The sequence below is a fragment of the Protopterus annectens genome, chromosome 4.part0 (genome assembly GCF_019279795.1).
Source record: "Protopterus annectens isolate FY-2018-M chromosome 4.part0, PAN1.0, whole genome shotgun sequence".
NCBI classification, from domain to species: Eukaryota; Metazoa; Chordata; order Ceratodontiformes; family Protopteridae; genus Protopterus; species Protopterus annectens.
In genome coordinates this window covers 1,766,127,537-1,766,146,414 of record NC_056733.1, presented here as the reverse complement: position 1 = coordinate 1,766,146,414, position 18,878 = coordinate 1,766,127,537, and positions in this window count along the sequence as shown.

Sequence of the window (18,878 nt, the reverse complement as noted above, 5' to 3'; positions counted from 1 at the left end):
TTTTTAACCTTTTTGCTCCTGACGGTGGGTCAGGTATGACAGTTACTTCGAACAAGAATGATTTATGTTCAGACTTTACCAGGGAGGGTCCCACACATGGGGTGGTGCAGCAATCCTCCATATTAGTGAGCAGTATTTCAAGGATGTTAGAGCCCCTTGTGGGGGTGCTGACTATCTGCTCCACAGCATTTCTGTTAACCAAGCCCAGGAACCTTTGAGTGAGCATGTTTGTGCTCATATATGTTACCCAGTCGATGGAAGGATAGTTAAAGTCACCCATGACCAGGGTATTTGGCTGTACTGAGAGTGACACAAGTAGGTCCAGGTAGGCTCTATGGTTTTTGTAGTTCATGGTGGGTGACCTATAGCTAACAATGACTTGATGGGGGGGTTCCTACAGTTAGATGGACTTGGAGTAACTCTAGGGAAGTCATACTTTTTAACCAGTCTAGAGGTGTATATGTCTTTAATGAAGATGATTACTCCTCCCTTATTTTTTTTCACGTTTGTTGTGTGGTCTGAACGTGTGGAAACCATTGTAGCCCTGCATGGCTGGGGTACTCTCTGCGGTCTTGAGCCATGTCTCTGTGACTGCGCAGACATCAGTATCTTCCAGGGTGAAAGTGCTGCAAGTGAGTGCAATTTATGATTTAGACTCTTAGCATTAAGCAGCATAACCCTGAGTTTGTTTCTGGAGGATAATTTTACATTGGCAATTTTGTTCTTATGACATTGCCTAAAAAAGCACTATGGGGGAGGCAAGAACCTTTGCCAGCAACCTAAAGCCTAAAGGTGACAGGTGAAGATCATCTGTGGCAAAGTAGCGTGGTGTGTCGACCTTATCATTCCAGGCTGTCCCCCTGGATTGACACCAGAAGCTAAGCCAATTGTTGAAGTCAATCATTTTTTGTCTGTATTGTGGCATCATCCTGGGTGAGGGAAGAATGCTGCTTAGGGCTAGGGACATACCTGCCTGGGACACATGATCTGAAAGCTCCATCATGTCTCTCTTCTTATAGTCTAGTGAGGTATGTCTCAAGTCACCCACTCCAACATGGACTATGACAGAGTCATTACAGTAGTTGTTGAGAAATGTGAGTGCATGCCGATTTGGTGGATCCTACCACCAGGCAGACAGCTGACCATGACCTTCTCCTTGTCCAGCCTAGTGAGGTGGACATCTGTCTGTCTCTCTATGGAGTCATCTATAACCAAGACATTTGGTTTAGATATGCCCTGCCTTAGGAGCTTATTGGGTGAGATACTGATGTGTGTGTTATTATGTGTAGTGGGTGCTGTTGGGACTGTATTGTGTGCGGAAGGTTTGCGCTTGGGAGGCCTTTGCTCTTTTGGTATATTTCTCGTGAGTACCCCCATGCATGTGGGTTTATGTGTTTTGTACTTTGTATGTGTGGGAGGTGGAGTGTGGGTGCTGACAACCTGCTTGGTATTTAGTATGATATTACGAGAGACAGGATTGATTCCAGATTCATAGTATAGATACATCGTTCACATATTTATTTGCATGTTTTAGGAGTAGTAGGCTGTCTGTATACATGAGGCAATTGCTACATTGTCTCAGGATGACCATGTCAATCAGGCTGGTGGAGAAATCGTGGGAAACTGACCTTCCATTATGTCAGGTGTGTTCTGTAATAAATGGTGGAGGGTGGGCTAGATGGACTAGGTTCTGCTGCAGAACTAGTAAAATCAGCTAATCTGTGTGAGGTTTAGGTGTAGAAAACTTGCACAGGCACCTCAGAAAGAGCAGCTGGGTTGCTCTCTGGGCAGCAGGGTGCAACTGTGTTGCGTGCCTAGAAGGAGGGAATCTTAGGAGGGTTTCCTAGCAGTTATCTGGGGAAAAATGTATTTTTTTTTAGCATTTATGTCTATACACAGCAGTGCTAACCCTCATTGAGTGGTACACAACTATGGACAAACACTGTGTTTAAATAACAGCTAAGTAAAACAGTTTTCAAACAATCCAACCAATAGGAAAGCCCAAGGCTAAGCCTTGTTCCAACAATCTCCAACTCAGATGGGTCCGTAACTACACTCTTCTGCCACAAGGGTGCAGGAGGGCCCTCTTAATGTAAGATGGCTGGCGTTACTGCTCAGAAAGTGCCAAACAGTTTTAGATTCAGTAGGTCTGAATCTAGCCTATCTGATGTAAAATATCAGAAAAGTGACAGATTCACTCCTACTATTTTTTTTCTGAAATGAATTGCTCGGTCAGTTGTAAAAAAAGGCTTTTTATTTTGTGTATTGCCCTGCTTCCAGCAGCCTACCACTTGAAAAACATTATCTCCCTATTTCATCAGGGGCTGCTGCTACTGCTGCTATCTTTCTTCCAGCTGGAGTGGTGCAGATATGAATGAAAAATGTTTTGCTTCACTGATAACCTTAGAGACAGCACTGTTTTCTTACTAGGTATCTAAAAACATTAATTCATATTGGCTAAAGTATACTGTTGACTAACTTGTTCATTTTTAAAAATAATATTACCATTTGAATAAACATTGAACTAAAATATCTTTATTACATTGTATAATAAATTTTCTTGCTTTTTAACATTTTATGTTATCTTCTCAAATGTGGAGGGGAAGGAGAAAAATAGCTGAATCTTTTAATTTAATTTAAATACATCTCAGTCAATTTATTAATAATAGTTCTTATTTAAGCCACATTATATTTTATTGAAATCTCAAAATACTCCAGCCCATATTTTTATCAGTTTGTTTATTTATGTATGTATTTATTCATTTTGTTTACTTAGGACTTGGAAAGTAGGACATGATTATTGGTTTTCAAGTTGAAAGCTTCAGTATCCATAGTCTACTGGTCATTAAATTAGCAGTTAAATTACTTTCAAAAATCAAATTCTCCTACTGTAAATAGTTTCTTTTTCTCAAAATGTCCCAAAATTTTGACAGGTCCCATAGTTGTGCTTATGTCTTTTATGTTTTAACTACCTTGCCTTTAACATGTGACCTTCATAGCAGCTGTATTTATTGCAGCAGTATATATAGTTTAAGGTCATCAATCAGTAGAAGACTCTAGTGCAGCAAATTATATACTTATGAATTGATAAAAATAACCACCAGAGGTGAAAAGGTTAAATAAGAACCAGCTAGACTTGCAGCTTTCGTCCGAATAATGACTTCATCAGATATGAATTTACATTGTTCATGGTAGTATATATATGTGTGATTGGGTCCACTTTTAAATTTCAAAATACCAAAATCTTGAGTTTTGAGATATTGAACTCAAAACATCGAGATTTTGGTATCTCGAAACTTAAAACTGAGCAAAAAAAAAAAAAAACAAGTAAAAGAATGTTTTTGCAGGGGGGAAGCCCCCCTGCACCCCCCATACCCCCATACTTTAATATACCATCTCCAAGATTGCGCTACAGGGAAGAGAATGGTAAGTGGAATGGGAGCATTACCGTTCTCTTCACTGTAGCGCGTTCTCGGAGTTGGTATATTTAAGTAGGGGGGGTGTGGGGTGCAGGGGGGCTTGCCCCCTGCAAAAACATTATTTTAGCTGTCTTTTTTTTATTTTGTGCACTTTTAAGTTTCGAGATACCAAAATCTCGATGCTTTGAGTTCGGTGTCTCAAAATTCGAGATTTTGGTATTTCGAAATTTAAAAGTGGGCCCATGTGATTACATGGTTTAGAATTCATACTTGATGAAGTCTTTATTTGAACCAAAGCATTGATTAAACTTGAGCATGCTAAAGTTCCTGTGAGTCTAACTGGTTCTTATTTAACTATTTAACCTTTTCGCCTCTGGTGGTTATTTTTATTAGTTTGCCTCTTGTTTGCTACCTTGGGATTTATTCTGTTTTTTTATATATATACTTATGAATACAAAACAAAAAGGTGTAAGTCACAGTTTTTAACAGTTGGTATTCTTTAAGTCATGCTTGAAGTACGTATTGCATTTAAATATTATGTATTTTTTCTTGTTTGTTTCAATCAATTTTTTTGTTTGAATTAGTTTTCTTTAAAGATGCACTTGTGCTATAAACTTAATTAGTAGCGTGTTGCTATTGGTTTAGCAATTTGCGGCTTTTCAATTTAAACTTTGGTGTTTGAATGAATTTTTATTCTGAAGAAGAACTATTCTAAGGTCAAAAGCACTAAATCATCATTAAAATTGTGTCTAGTTTTTACTGTGTGTCAGTTTTTTTGTTTTCATTCAGTGGTTGTTTATAAGTTTTGTTTTATTACCACTATGACTGAGGCTTTGAGATTGTTGCTTTTTCAATTGATACTTATGAATACAGACATTGATACTGACGTAAATAACTCAAAATAATTTGTTTAGAATGTTATAAATATATTAAGGAACATATTCTTGTAAACTCCAAATATGCAAGAAAATTAAAAAAAAAACTTTAGGGAAATCAGAAAATTAATGATTTATTCAACACAAAAAAGGGATGCCATTTATCTTTCAAAACTTTACTCATAAAAGGGGAGTAGAATACACAAAGTACAGAAACTACTTACTTTTCACATCAAATTGTCTAGACCAAACTGCAAACTCAGTTGGGTCTCAAAGGCTGTAAAAAATAAATCAATTAATTACATAAGAAGAGGGAATAGGGAAAATTTCTGAATGCAACATGATATTAGTAAACAATGAAGTGATTACCCTGCCATATAATGAATGTATTGCAGAAAAACTTTGCGTAAACTTCACACTAAATAAAGGCATATGCCCAAGAGTTGTAGAGCCAAAGGCAGATATCCTTTATATAGCTACAAACATGATAACTGCTGCCACCTGTGAAATTAAAAGTTCATAATTTCATAGGTGTTTACTAGGCTAATGACCACAAGGGCCTTTTTTAAGCCTAGCTACACATTCCAAATCTCTGACAAGTGCTAGTACCCTTGATAAGTATAAGCAGGGGCTTGGGAGGTGAAACATTTACAAGCAGGGGCCTGGGAGATGAACCATTTATAGGCTGCCTATCTCCATTTGAGATATAGGTGCCAAACCATGGATGAATTTCTTGTTTCCCATCCAGTTGTCCAAGTTACACTTGAATTAGGTTAGGGAGGAACTCTGCTGTACATGGATGAGGAGCCTGTTCCAGAGAAGGGGTAGTCTCTGGGATACATACCTGTCTCTCCAGCAGGTCCTGTTTATATCACAGGCAAGGTTTAAGTCTTTAGAATGGGTAATTCTAATGTTGTTTGTTTTGTAGATATGAAGGAGATTCATCAGAGTGGGGTCTGTCAATGCCTTGTATGCCAGGCATGGATCTCCCTTCAACAGCCTGTAGAAAATAGAATACAGGGATAGGGCCTTTAGGTAGTCTGCAGAGGACATGTTACTTACCCCCTGTACTCTTTTAGTGAGGAACCTCTGTGGACATTGCAATTGTTGGATATGCCTGTTTAGGTACACACCAATGAGGGCATTGTACTTAATGATAGGTCTGATGAATGCCGAATACAGTGAAACAATGACTTCTTTGGACCTAGATACCATACTTATGTTTTATAAGCTGCCCAACATAGAATAATTTCCTCACTACTGTAGACATGTGATGGTCAAAGGCTAGATTACTGTCTATGTGTGTCCCCAAGTCTCTGACTACTAGGTCAGTTCTTAGGTGTGTGTTGTCAATATGATAGTTACCAAGCGTAGATGACTTCCTGAAGGATACTATTATGCATTGCTTGGCATTTCGTTTTAGTCCATGGACCAGGCACCAGTTACTTGTCTGTGTCAGCCCTTCCTACAGAACATTTGTGTCAGTGGGAAATTAAATGGCAGCTCCTAATTTGCAATCATCTGCAAAGTTAGTCAGCCAGAGGCCATTGACATTGGCCTTCACTTCAGAGAAATTGAAGTTCTGTGGGGCCAAAAGACATTACATTGTGATTTTCTTCAGAAAAATAAAGGAAACATAACTAAACCTCATGCAATCATATTAAACAAAATGTTAACAAATGGGTACATCGGCAACCTATTGCAGCTGGCTGTAGTAATTACAGTTCACTCAATAGGAGATGGAGGATATTACATCAGAGCCAGTCAGTTTTAGACTAGGGTTACTACGCGTCCCTCTTTGGGCAGTTGTGTCCTGTGATAAAAACTAAAAAAATGGCAAATATCCTGAGATTTTAGGACAAAATGTATTTCCTATGTTTTCTTTAATAGTTGCATAAAACATTTATTTTGTATCTGAAACACCTAAATATTATAAGAAATAGCATAAACAACTCAAATGCTACAATAAGAAACTTTTATTTTGACAAAAAAGGAAGTTCTGTCCTCTGCACTGGTCGTGAGTATACTTTGTCCTGCAAAATCTCATGTTTCCACAAAAATGTCCCACTTTGAGCATTTGAGAAGGTGGTAACCCCATTTTAGACCAATCAGCATGAACAGTTTTCTAGATAGTAGCATGGAGAGAGTTAAAATGAAGGTTATTTAGCATTGTACAGGAAACCTACGTCTGTTAGATAAGGAACAGATTCTGTTTGATATTGAACAGCAAAGGTTTGTTAAGGACAGATTTTGCCTATTCAATTCAATTATATGACATTTTTTAAAAGGTTATGGTAAAAGCAATTAATAGATTTTATGTGTTTTACCTAAACTAGCAATGTGCCAACCATCGTAGGCCTAGCTAACAATGCCAACAACAGAAGAACCCCTAAGGGTGAGCTAATAATTCATAAGATGATGGTAGGAGGTACAGTTAATTTGAGAACCTTGGATACAATATTTCCAGCTTGGATGATGTTATGAGGATGAGGAAAAGAGAGAAGATCTAACAGTGTATACTGCTTATCTTGACCTTTCTAATGCATTTGACACGATTCCACATAACAGAAAAAAAATCACAAATTGAAAACAATAACTCTCAATCCATATGTAATTCAATAAGCAAAAAAAGAAGTTATGTACTTGCCATAACGTTCCATGCGAGCTGTTCTTCTTGCCTTCATTCTTACTGATGGATTCGAAGCTGATCCTCAGCTCCGAGCCGGTCATATTGCAAAGCTCGAGGTCTCTAACAGTTTGAGGCCAAAACCATATCCCACAATGCACCTCTACCTTCCCCAGATCTTGTTTGCTGCCAACTAGTGGTAAATCTAAACCAGATTTCAAAGGAAATCCTAAGGACAATTAGTGAAAGGAAACTCCTCAGAAGAACCAAAACCAAAGTAGAGCCTCTCTCAAACTTCCAGACATTGGATGGGGGTAGGTGGGGGGTCGTAAGAATGAAGGCGAGAAGAACATTTTGTGTTATTATAGTAGGTTCATAGTTTCATAGAAAGCTGTAGAAGCTTAATCACCATAACCCCAAGTGGATATTTAATGCTTCCCCATTTTTGTCTCAGAATATTATTTCTGAAGAAAGGTTGGAGGTGATTAACAAATCTAAGTGCTGTTACATCCATTTGACAAACAAGCTTTTATTAAACATTTGTATATGCTTTCTTTCAATAGGAACTTTTTCTTGAACTGAAACTGCATTCTGCAACAATAAATGCAATTTATAAAATATTCACGTTAAACTAGTTAAAACAGAAGATATAAAACATAAATATATGCAAATTAGTGTTTAAGGGGCTGTGCCTTTAAAATGCTTTTAACATTCTGCATGTCATTAAACAGGTTTTTGGCAAGCATTTAATAACACCTGTTAATACTCTCTTCTATCAAGAGTCTATACTTTTTCATTGCAATGTTCCTCATCAGATCACAGTGCAAGAAAAAGTATCCTGTAAATCATAACTCATCAAATCTTTTAAATAAATACTACCAGTGGTATTGCGGGGGTAGGCAAGTCTACCTTTCCTACATGCTTAATTAAGACTCAGTTAGGTGTATTCCATGGAATATTTGTTCAGTGCTTTGTGATTTGACAAAACACCATTCAATGATACACATGGTAACCCAAGAATTATACAATGGCCCCCCATTAATATTCCAAAATGTGCACGCTGATTGGCCAGCGTGCCTGTTGTAAATCCTACAATATACCAACGGAAAAAGGTCCGGTCGCCCAAACTTTTTTCCGTTGGTATAAAGTGTCCAAAACTTTTTTTTTTTAAATTAAAAAAAAATGGAGCAATGGAGACTTTCTTTTCTTTTCTCTGTTGCTTCCATTTCAAAGCATTGATGTACTGGGTATGCATGGGAATGCAAGTCCCATACACATGCGCAGTACATCAACACAAGGAAGCAGTATACCACCACCGGTGGAAGAACAGTAATGCGCCGTTATACAAAGACATTATTTAAGAAAAGTAAATATTTTTTTTCTTAAATAATGTCATTGCATAATAGCAATAACCAACTTTCTGGTTGTGGTATATTGAAGATTTACAAATAGTTGGCTTTATTTAATCACTCGGGCTTTGCCGTCATGATTAAACCACTCCAACCATGGGTAAATCTTCAATATACCACACCACATTGTTGGCTATTGCTTAAATAACTCCTCATCTTTTCCCCTTTCATTGTTTTATCCACAGACACTTTCTCCAACATGTAAAATAATGGAAAACATAAATAAATTGGGACACTGGTATATGCCTAAATAAAATATTTTATGTATTCTACTTTGTAACAGAATACACATGTTCATATGCTATTCTCCAGGCTACATTATTCCTAAACTACCTCTACTATCTACACATACATGTCAGTGACTTTCCCTTCTCTCTCTGTCTTATTTTCCTGTCTTCTATTCTTCTGATGACAAAATATATATATCTGACCTAAGTACTACTACTTAACTGCAACTAATGCTGATTACATTGCTGCAAATATAGTTATTTCATAATTATCTGTTTTACTCAACATCATTTCATATGTAATGCTACTAATGTTACCTGAGCATTCTGTATGTTGTAACAGGTATTACTGTAACTAGTTCTTGTGGCACTTCGTATGTAATTCTGTTAAATATTACCAGACTGTTCTCCATGTAGTATATATATTACTGTTATTATTTCTCATGGAGGTTTTCTTCCCGGGCCTCCACTGAAAAGGGGTTTGTTTGCCCAGTTAGACTTTCCTGCTAAACAAACAGAAATAAATAAATAAAATAAGTATGAATCCTTAACTTTCTAGTTTTCCAACATAAAAAGCTTTTTATGGTATATTTGCTACAGAATATATATCACTCAATTTTTTTGACTATTCTAACACTGCACAGTAGTATTATGTGTTAAAACATATATAATGTGCAGGGGTTTAGGCGTACACACACACACACACACACACACACACACACACACACACACACACACACACACACACACACACACATATATATATTTCTTATGCAGTCTTACTGCAACTCCATAACATTTTAACCCTTGTAATGTATAATTAATGTTGTATTCAAAGAGGGCTGAAATGAGTCCATATGGATATGTCCACTACCCAGTTCACCAAATATGTTGAACAAAATTAATAAGAAAACTATTTAAGTTAACAATGTGAGTCTTGAAATTTGAACCACTTGAATCACTTGCAGTCTTAAAACATTGTCTTTAACTAACTTGGGATTCACAGATTAAAAGTGCAGGTAGTTGTTGCTTCCTTCTTATTTTATAAAAATTCTTTTTTTTTTTTTCAAAAAACTTTTTATTGAATTTTTAGGACATTGAAATAAAAATACAACAACAACAAACATTAAAATACATATTGAGGAAAAAAAATGAAACGTTAGGAGATATTTATAATAACACAATTTTGTATGATAAATGTTTATATCTCAATGCAGTCTAAGAACATACAATAACTATCTACAACATAAACTAATGTTAACCAAAAAATATATCAAAATAGATATAGATCTAAAATAAAGCAGGTATATAGATATAAAGGAGACTGAGGTCCATGAAACCCAAAAGGAGAGTAGCCAACTATACACTATTAATAATGTGTAGCACCTTTTCTATAGCTTTGTTGATTTGTATTGACTTCTTGGGACTTTTCACTATCATTTTCTGCACACTGATATATGTACAGGCTAGAATTTTAAAATTATTCCAATTCAGTTTAGTACGATCTAGCCAATTTTGGGTGATATAAAGTTTTATAAGTGAACATATGTATATTAGTACTTGTGAATCCAATTTGGAGAGATAAATATTTGGTATATGTAGTAATGCAGTCTCCCAGGATAGGGTGGATTTATGATAGCCCATTTTCTGTAAACGGACTTTTAGGGAAGTCCAAAGTTTATGTGAGTGATAGCAAGACCAAAAAATATGTAGAAGATCTGCATTAGGGTGAGAACAACAAGAACACAAAGCCGATTTATTAGCGTCAAATTTGTTAAGTTTAGAAGGAGTAAAATATGCATTATTATTAATCATTAGTTGGGTGTAAAAGAGTTTTTTGAAGGGTGAGTGTTCTAGTGTATTTTTAATAGCTGAGAGTTTCTGATTAATAGATATATGAGAATTATGTTTGTCCCAATAATTGGAAAAGAGACAAATTGTATTATGAATTATTTGATTAATAAGATTATAGGATTTAGATAACATTTTCTTTGGGAGTGTAAGTACCTGTATAACCGCTTTATAATTAGTAATATCTACGTTATCTACTTTGGTGTATAGAAAATTAGCATTGACAATATCTCTTATTTGATGTAAGTTGGTTAAATAATTAACATTAACCTTAAGAATTTTGCGCATATTAGTGAGAGTTTCATTTTTGTATTGTAACAGATCCCAAACAGTGAGATCTTTGATCAGGGGAAAGTTTGAAAGATTAAAAGAAATATTATCTAAATTAATATTAGGATTGAGATGGAGAGGTTGCATTAATTGAAATGTATTTTCTAAGTTGACAAGTTTTAGCAGTTCTTGGAAAGCAAAAATTTTTTGTTTTAAAGAATTAGGAATTTTTAATTTTTTCATGACATCTAAAGAAAGAAAAGGAAGAGCTAATGGATTAATATTTTTAGTTAAGATGTGTTGATACCATAATTTTGTCCAGATAGGGTATTGATTATATTTCTCAGTATTTATATTCAGAATAGATAATAATTTATTGGCCGAGATAATCAAGTAATAAAGATGAAAGTTCGGATGACCAAGTCCTCCCTTATTTTTAGGAGAAATTAATTTAATGTAAGAAATTCTCACTGATTTGGGAAACCATAAAAAACTAGCCAGGACTTTATTAATTTTGAGAAAAAAGATTTTGGAATCAACTGATCCACAGCATTAAATTGAAATAGCAGTCTGGGGAGAATATTCATTTTTATTATTGCTGCTTTTGATAGAAGTGATAAATTAAGCAATTTCCATCTATTTAGATCAAGTATAATAGACGACCATGCTTTAGCTAAATTATTCTGAAATGTGGAGAGACCATTATGATTTATAAAAATCCCCAAATATTTAAAATTCTGAACTATCTGGAAAGTGTGATCAGGAAACAAATATGATTTGTGAGCAAGTGGGTTTATGGGGAGAATATATGTTTTTTGAGTGTTAATCTGATATCCTGAGACCTCAGAGAATCCTTCAATGGAACCAATTAGTTTTGAAAAGTCTGAGCAAGGTGTTTGAAAATATATTATAAGATCATCTGCAAAAGCCGACAAACAAACTTTAGTGTTAAGAATTCTAGGAATCTTATGGAAGGTATTTTGTGTTATATATAATTATAAAGGCTCTACATATAAATTGAATAAAAAAGGAGATAGCGGGCAACCTTGCTTTGTACCATTAATGATCTTTATACTTTTAGATACTTTCTTATTAATATAAAGAAAGGTATAAGAATTTTTATATAAGATTCTAATAAAGTCTATATAAGAAGATGGTATATTAAAGCAAGACATAATGTGAAAAAGAAAGTCCCAGTTGACCCTATCAAAAGCCTTAGCAGCATCCAGGATCAGTGCATACATTGGATTTGAATCTTTTTTAACAAAGTGTATAAGAGAATCGATTGTTAGGGTATTATCCCATGAGTGTCTATGTGACATAAAACCTGCCTGTTCCGAAGAGATCAAGAATGGTAAGACATTTTTTAGTCTAAACGCAAGTAAAGAAGCTAAAATTTTTATATCAATGTTAATCAGAGAAATAGGTCTATAATTATTAGGATCAGTTTTTTCTTTGTCCCTTTTCAAAATTAAAATGTTTTTTGAGGTGTTCCAATACAGGTCAGATATACCATTAATCATTATGTAGTTAAAAATTTCAAAAAGAAGGGGTGAAAGCTCAGATGAGTAAGTTTTAAAAAATTCGGGTGTAAAGCCATCAGGTCCCGGAGATTTACTAGTCTTAAGTCTGCTAATGGCTTCCGATATTTCTTTAATAGTCAACGGGGCAGAAAGTGTATTCTTTTGTTGATCATTTAACCTAGGAAATTTGATAGAGGACGAAAATTCACAATATGTTGTTTATTCCTAGAATTGTTTTCCTTTGAGTATATCTCTGAGAACAGTGATGTAAAGAGCTGCATAATTTCTGAATCAGTATTATAGAACTTGTTGTTATGTTTTATTGACGAAATTCTAGGAAGAGATTGATTACCTTTAATTATTCTGGCTAGCACTTTAGAAGGAACCTGTGCCCATTCAGAGTATGTAGCTAAGAGCCTTTGCTCTGATATGGTAAGATTATGTTGGTGTAGAAGCAGTAATTCTTTTGGGAACTTAATAATAAATCATATGTAGAGGAATTAGGACATATTCTGTATTGATTTTCCAAATTCTGAATTTTTGTTTTTAACTGTAATTCTTTATTTCTATATTGTTTTTAAGATATGATGCTTTGTTAATAAATATACCTCTAAGGGTTGCCTTACATGCAGCCCATTGTATATCTAAAGGAATATCTGATTTGACTAAATTAAGATATGTTTCTTTCAATGTTTCAGTTATTAATTTATGTGTATTTTCATTTGAAAGTAAGTTATTATTCAGTGTCCAATTATTGTATAAAGATGTATCTAATGTATTTGAAGCCAAACTAATTCCAAGAGATATTCTAGAGTGATCAGCAAAAAATCTGGGTTCAAGAGAGTAACTAATTTTCCTATTAGTAAGGAAGTTGGAAATAAGAAAAAAATCTAATCTTGACCATGACTTATAACATTTTGAATAGTATGTGAAATTTTTTTTTTCTGTCATACTGTGTTATATGAGAAATAGGGTCTGTGAGGTTGAGGTCCATTATTATTTCTTCCAAGGCGATGGATGCTTGGAAATTATACGAGGAGGATTTACTAGTACGGTCAATGTCAGGATTAATGATAGCATTCCAGTCCCCCCCTAAAATAAAGTAATGATCTTTAAAAGAGGAGAGAATATTATAAATTTGTATAAAGAAGATATGTTGTTGTTCACAAGGGCCATAAAGATTAAAAAATATAATTGGTTTATCAATATCATGGAAACAGGAGATAATGTAACACCATCTTCCATTCTCATCATATTTCACATCAGAAATAGTTCCCTGAAAATTATTTTTAACTATAATGGCCACCCCACTTGAATTTGTACTATTACCAGCTGCTACTATCATTTTAATCCATTTCTTGCTTTTTTCTTTATCAAAGTCTTCTCTATTTAGGTGTGTCTCTTGTAGGAAGCAAATATTAGCCTGTGATTTAAATAGAAGATGAAACAATAGGGATCTCTTATTTTTATTTTGTAGCCCTCTCACATTCCATGAGTCAATATTTAAGGTCATATAATTAAATAAAAATAGATATATAACATATATCTAAGGCTTGATAAGATGTGTTGATAACTATAAACCTCAGTTCCTTATACTTATTATAATGTAACTTGATATCTCCCAAAAAGATTATTTTAAAGATCCTGTAATATTTCTTCCCAAGTACCCCAGTGCCTAACCACCCACCCCCTGCGAGAGAAGAAAAATATAAGTGAATCAAGTAAGTGATATTGGTTAACACTACCAAATAGATTTGTATCAAATTAGCATAGTAAACTTTATATAAAAACCTAACTAAACAAGAAAACATTATTATAATATCAAACATATTTACATAACTACCTAAATACAAGATGTCCAACATACTCAATCCCTACTCACGTATTTAGTATACGAGCTCCAATTTTAAGTAAGATATACAACAATTTAAAGAATTTCCTCAGCATCACATTCTAAATATTAAAATGAATCAAATATATATAAATTACCGTATATAAAAAGTATAAGAAAGATAAATTTAACATTAATGTTTTAGTTATGTAAAAAATCATGTTTCACTATAGTGATATTATGAATAACTATGACATTAAAATCTGACTCACAGCATAAATATATGAAATATGGTTAACAACTAAAAATTAAAACAGGTAAAAAGTGAGAAGTCTCCCTCCCTAGCCAGCAAAATAAAAGCTTAGAGCTGCTGGACTACTAACCACCTTAAAAATGTGTTTACATCCATATTTTAACATCATAAGCAAACACACTTTACTAATAAGCATCTATTGGTAAAACCAAAAAAAATGTAAAGAAAAATTACTGGAATCTTACACAGTAGTTTCTATTTATCATCTTACATGTTACATGCATTTAGCCAGTTGCATTTTACCTGAATTTTAATCAAACATGTATGGATTTGTCACTGAAGACATTCTACAAAACAAATTCAGCATACATTTCCATTGTCTGTTGTTTGTGATGGAATGTAACAAGTTAATCATTTGGAGGAATGTGTCCATATACATATGCTTTACTTACAAACATAAATATAACAAATTAATTTTTAAACTAGCAAGAAATGTAGTCTACAATTCTCCTGTATGGACACAAAAAATTATTTAAACAAAACATTTAGATCTGAATAGGAAAACAAAATTATTATACTGTACAAATATGTACATTTATATCATGTTTCTATTACAACATATAACCCAGAGTATATTTGTTAAGCGTATTATCTGAGTATTCAGATGTGAAAATCAGTTTATCTAAAATACCCTTATGTTGCTTCAAACTATGCACACTTTTACTTAAAAGAACAAAATATTTTACTTGATATGAAAAACAGTACATAATGACTTGAAAATAAGCTATTATATATATTAAATAAGAATTGTACCTTGAAAATAGATGTAGCAGAGCTATATCTGGACCTATGAAGACACTTTCCATCATTTCTTCCATAAGAGCAAAGCCTCACTAAAACGAGAAAGTATCCAGCTGACAGCAGTTGACTAAAGCGAAGTGTGCTTTCTGACTGAAGAATAGATCAATTATATAAGCCCATATGCCAAATATAACAAAAGAAACAGAAAAAAAACACATATTTTAATGTATATGAGCAAACAAGCGTTTCTTTCAACAGCCTGATCTGAAACGAAACCAGCGAGTGTCTTCTGCAAGTGATGACGTCACTGCTGAACTCCATAGCTTCATAGAGGGTGCGTGGCATAGTGAAACAACAGCTGATGGAGAAAACAGAAGATTTTCGCTCTGTATAGCCTCGAGAGTCTCTAAAATCTCCCTCCAAAACGCTCGTAATTGAAATAAAGCATTGTACTTGTTATAACTAAACAAAACATGAAAACTACATCGCAAAGCATAAAGGAACCACAAGGCTTATTTAAAAGCTAGAAACTGAGTCTATATTCCTGAAGGAATATATTTGTTCACAATAAAAACAGTATCTCTTCCTGTTTTCAAAAGAAAGGAAAAGAATATACTGTGCATATATAAACACTGTGTACACCCTTGGTAAGAATAGATTTAACAGTAAATTACACATACTGTCTGTAGGAACATATCATTTATAGGAAAAAAAATATAATCATCACATTTGTACCCAACAAATAAATGAAGTATTAGGAGACTGAATCCGGAAGCTTTTTAAATGCTTTAAAAAAAACATCTTTTGCTCCCTTAGGATCAGAACACATAAACCTTTTTTCATTAAATGTAAAGGACAAGGTATTTGGATAAGACATACGAAATCTTATCCCTCTTTTTATCAAGTCTGCACAATAGGGAGAAAGTTTTTGTCTATTTAGTTTTATTTGAGAAGGAAAATCCTGTGAGAATGACAATTTGTGAGATTTCCATACAAACTGTTTTTTACTTTTAGCTGCTTGCAAAATTTGAAAAGCATCTTGGAAGTTTAATAACTTTGTATATATAATCCTTGGTGAAGAAGCATCTTGACTTGCACGTAATGCTCTGTGTGCTCTCTCTACAGTTATATTTTTGAGGATGCTTCACAGTTTAATAATGCCTCAAAGATACTCTTAGACACAGACAGCAGATTATTATTATCATAAGATTCTGGCAAACCACGAATAATAATGTTGTTTCTGCGACTCCTGGCTTCTAAGTCTATCAATTTAGTTTGTATTTCAGAAATAGCTTTATCTTTAGACTTTAGATCACTTTCCAATGACTCAATTTTTATCTCTAAAGCTGAATTACTGTTTTCAATAGTACTCATTCTGTCATTTATTTGCTTTAAAGTATTACCAAAGTCAGCAAATTGTTCTGAGAAGTTTTGAATAGCACTTTGTATAGGCTTTAATGCTAGCTTTAGTTCATCTAAATAAAAGTTTGAGTCATTCAAGTCTTTATTACTTACTTTGGAAGATTCAGGAGAATTTTTAGATGTTCTCAATCTTTTGGAAGTGGTATCTTTTTCAGGTGAGTGCACTGAAGAAAATTTGGCCTTCAGAGACTGAGTCTCCATGGAGTCAGATTTAGTAGCCATGCCCAGAGATTAGATGCTGATGCCAGAGTGACAAGTTCCAGGAGGATTCTGAAGCAGCAGGTGACCAAATCAGATAACACCACAAACTGTTCTGAGGTAAAATATATCCCAAAATAAAATTTCCGAAGATAAAAATATTCCAAATGTATGTAGAGAGATTTGTAGAATCCTTTTATGAAAAAAACTGAGGAAAAATATTATTACAAAGTTGTAAAAAAATAGAGATGTTACAAATCTGTGAGGAGCTCAAAGAATAGGGACTAGTCTAGTCGGCAGCCATCTTGGAATGCCTCATAAAAATTCTTGTAATCAACATATTTGCACAGTCACTGTAAGCTAACAAGTCTAAAAACACGAGACACTGTAAATTTTGCAACTTTAGTAAATTCATTTAGAAATTTTACAAGCCTTTAAACATTGACATTGCCACAAGAAATGCCACGACAGAAAATATGTTGGCTATATAATACATTGTAGCAGTATTCAGAAATGTACACTGCATATTTTCCTAACATTACAGAGCCAGGTTTGCAAAGATCAGAGCTATAACTGTTCCCAGGCAATGCCAATAACCTGGTAGCAGTACTTGCCAACACAAAAGTAAACTTAATTTTCAAAAACATTTCCAGTTACATATAAGGTTAATGTCAGTATTGCCAAAATCATTACCATCTAATAACATTTCTCTCATCCATTTAAAATCCAATTCTTGGGAGATAGTATACAAAAATGAAATATCAATAGTGACAAGCACATTATTTTGTTATGTCTTAATGTCCTTGATTTTCTTATATAAATCAGCATAGCTGAAGATGAAAAAGAACATACTGTTAAGCAAGCTTTTAATTTACATTAGACTAAAATTACTAGGAGGTTCTATTTTTAACCATTTCAGACGATATCAGCTTAAACAGAGGATCAGTATTAATCTTATAAATCTTTGTTATCCCAAAATGAACTCCCAAAAGTGACTTTTCTACTTTAAGATTTTCATAAAAACTCACAGAAATCCAACCCTTAGTTAATATTTCCACCTCCATGTAATCTGTTTCCAATATGCTAAATTCATAATATACTGAGAAATCTCCAAATTAAAAACTCTGAAAATAGAGCTGTCATTTTCTTAACACAGTCTGTCTAGTAAGTTATCTGCTTTTATAATTCTTAAGTTTATTGTTTAATCATTTTCATGACATAATCACTCTGACTCTTTATCTGCTTTATAATTCTTAGTCTATTGTTCAAAAATCTCCATAGCACTTCTCTGTTCATCATTTAATCTATAAAAGCACTTGGATGGGAGGCTTTTCGAGTGCCTGCTTTTGTTTTCACAGCAAGACTTAAATGTCACAAATGTTGGGTGCATGTGAGGTTGTAGACATTGCATTTCCTGGACACATTATTATTATTATTAATATATGATTGCCTTTTTGGGAATATGTTTTAAATTTCTGTAAATATCTTCAAACAGGTGATTATGTCAACTAAACTGGTCATGTTACTCAGCAAAAAATTTAACCCTTCCTCAAGCATGCAACATTCAGCTGCAGTACAATCTTATCATAGGATCATAGCAGGTTACTAGGCTGTTGGCCCTAAGGCATCTACAAGCCTAGCCATGTTATACCCTTGTTTCCTTATCGACCAAGATATATAGCCTATGTTTCCGAGTGAATCTAAAATTAGCACCAGCTGCCCCTGTCTAAGAGGGACATAGGTGAAACCCCCAGTGTAAATTCAGTTTCCCATCCAATTGTCTGGGTTATGCTTAAATAGGGTCATTGAGGAACTCTATTTTACATGAATTGGGAGTTTGTTCCAGAGGAGTGGTAACCTCTGAGAGACATGTCTGTCTCTCCAGCATACCCTGTTAATATCACAGGCCTGGTTAAGATCCCTAGAGTGAGTGAATCTTGTCCCATTGGATTTTCAGATGTACAGCAGCTTCATTGAGGCAGGGTCTGAAACTGCTCTGTAGGCCAGGCCAGCAGTCTGTATGATACTGAGTAAAGTGATAGGGCCCTTCAGTCTGTTCATGTAGGTCATTTGTTGTAGGCCCTGAATTTTCTTGGTGAGAAACCTCTGAGGCCTCCACAGTTGCTGCAGGTGTCTGGTGAGGTACATACAGAAGGGAGCATTGTACCCCATT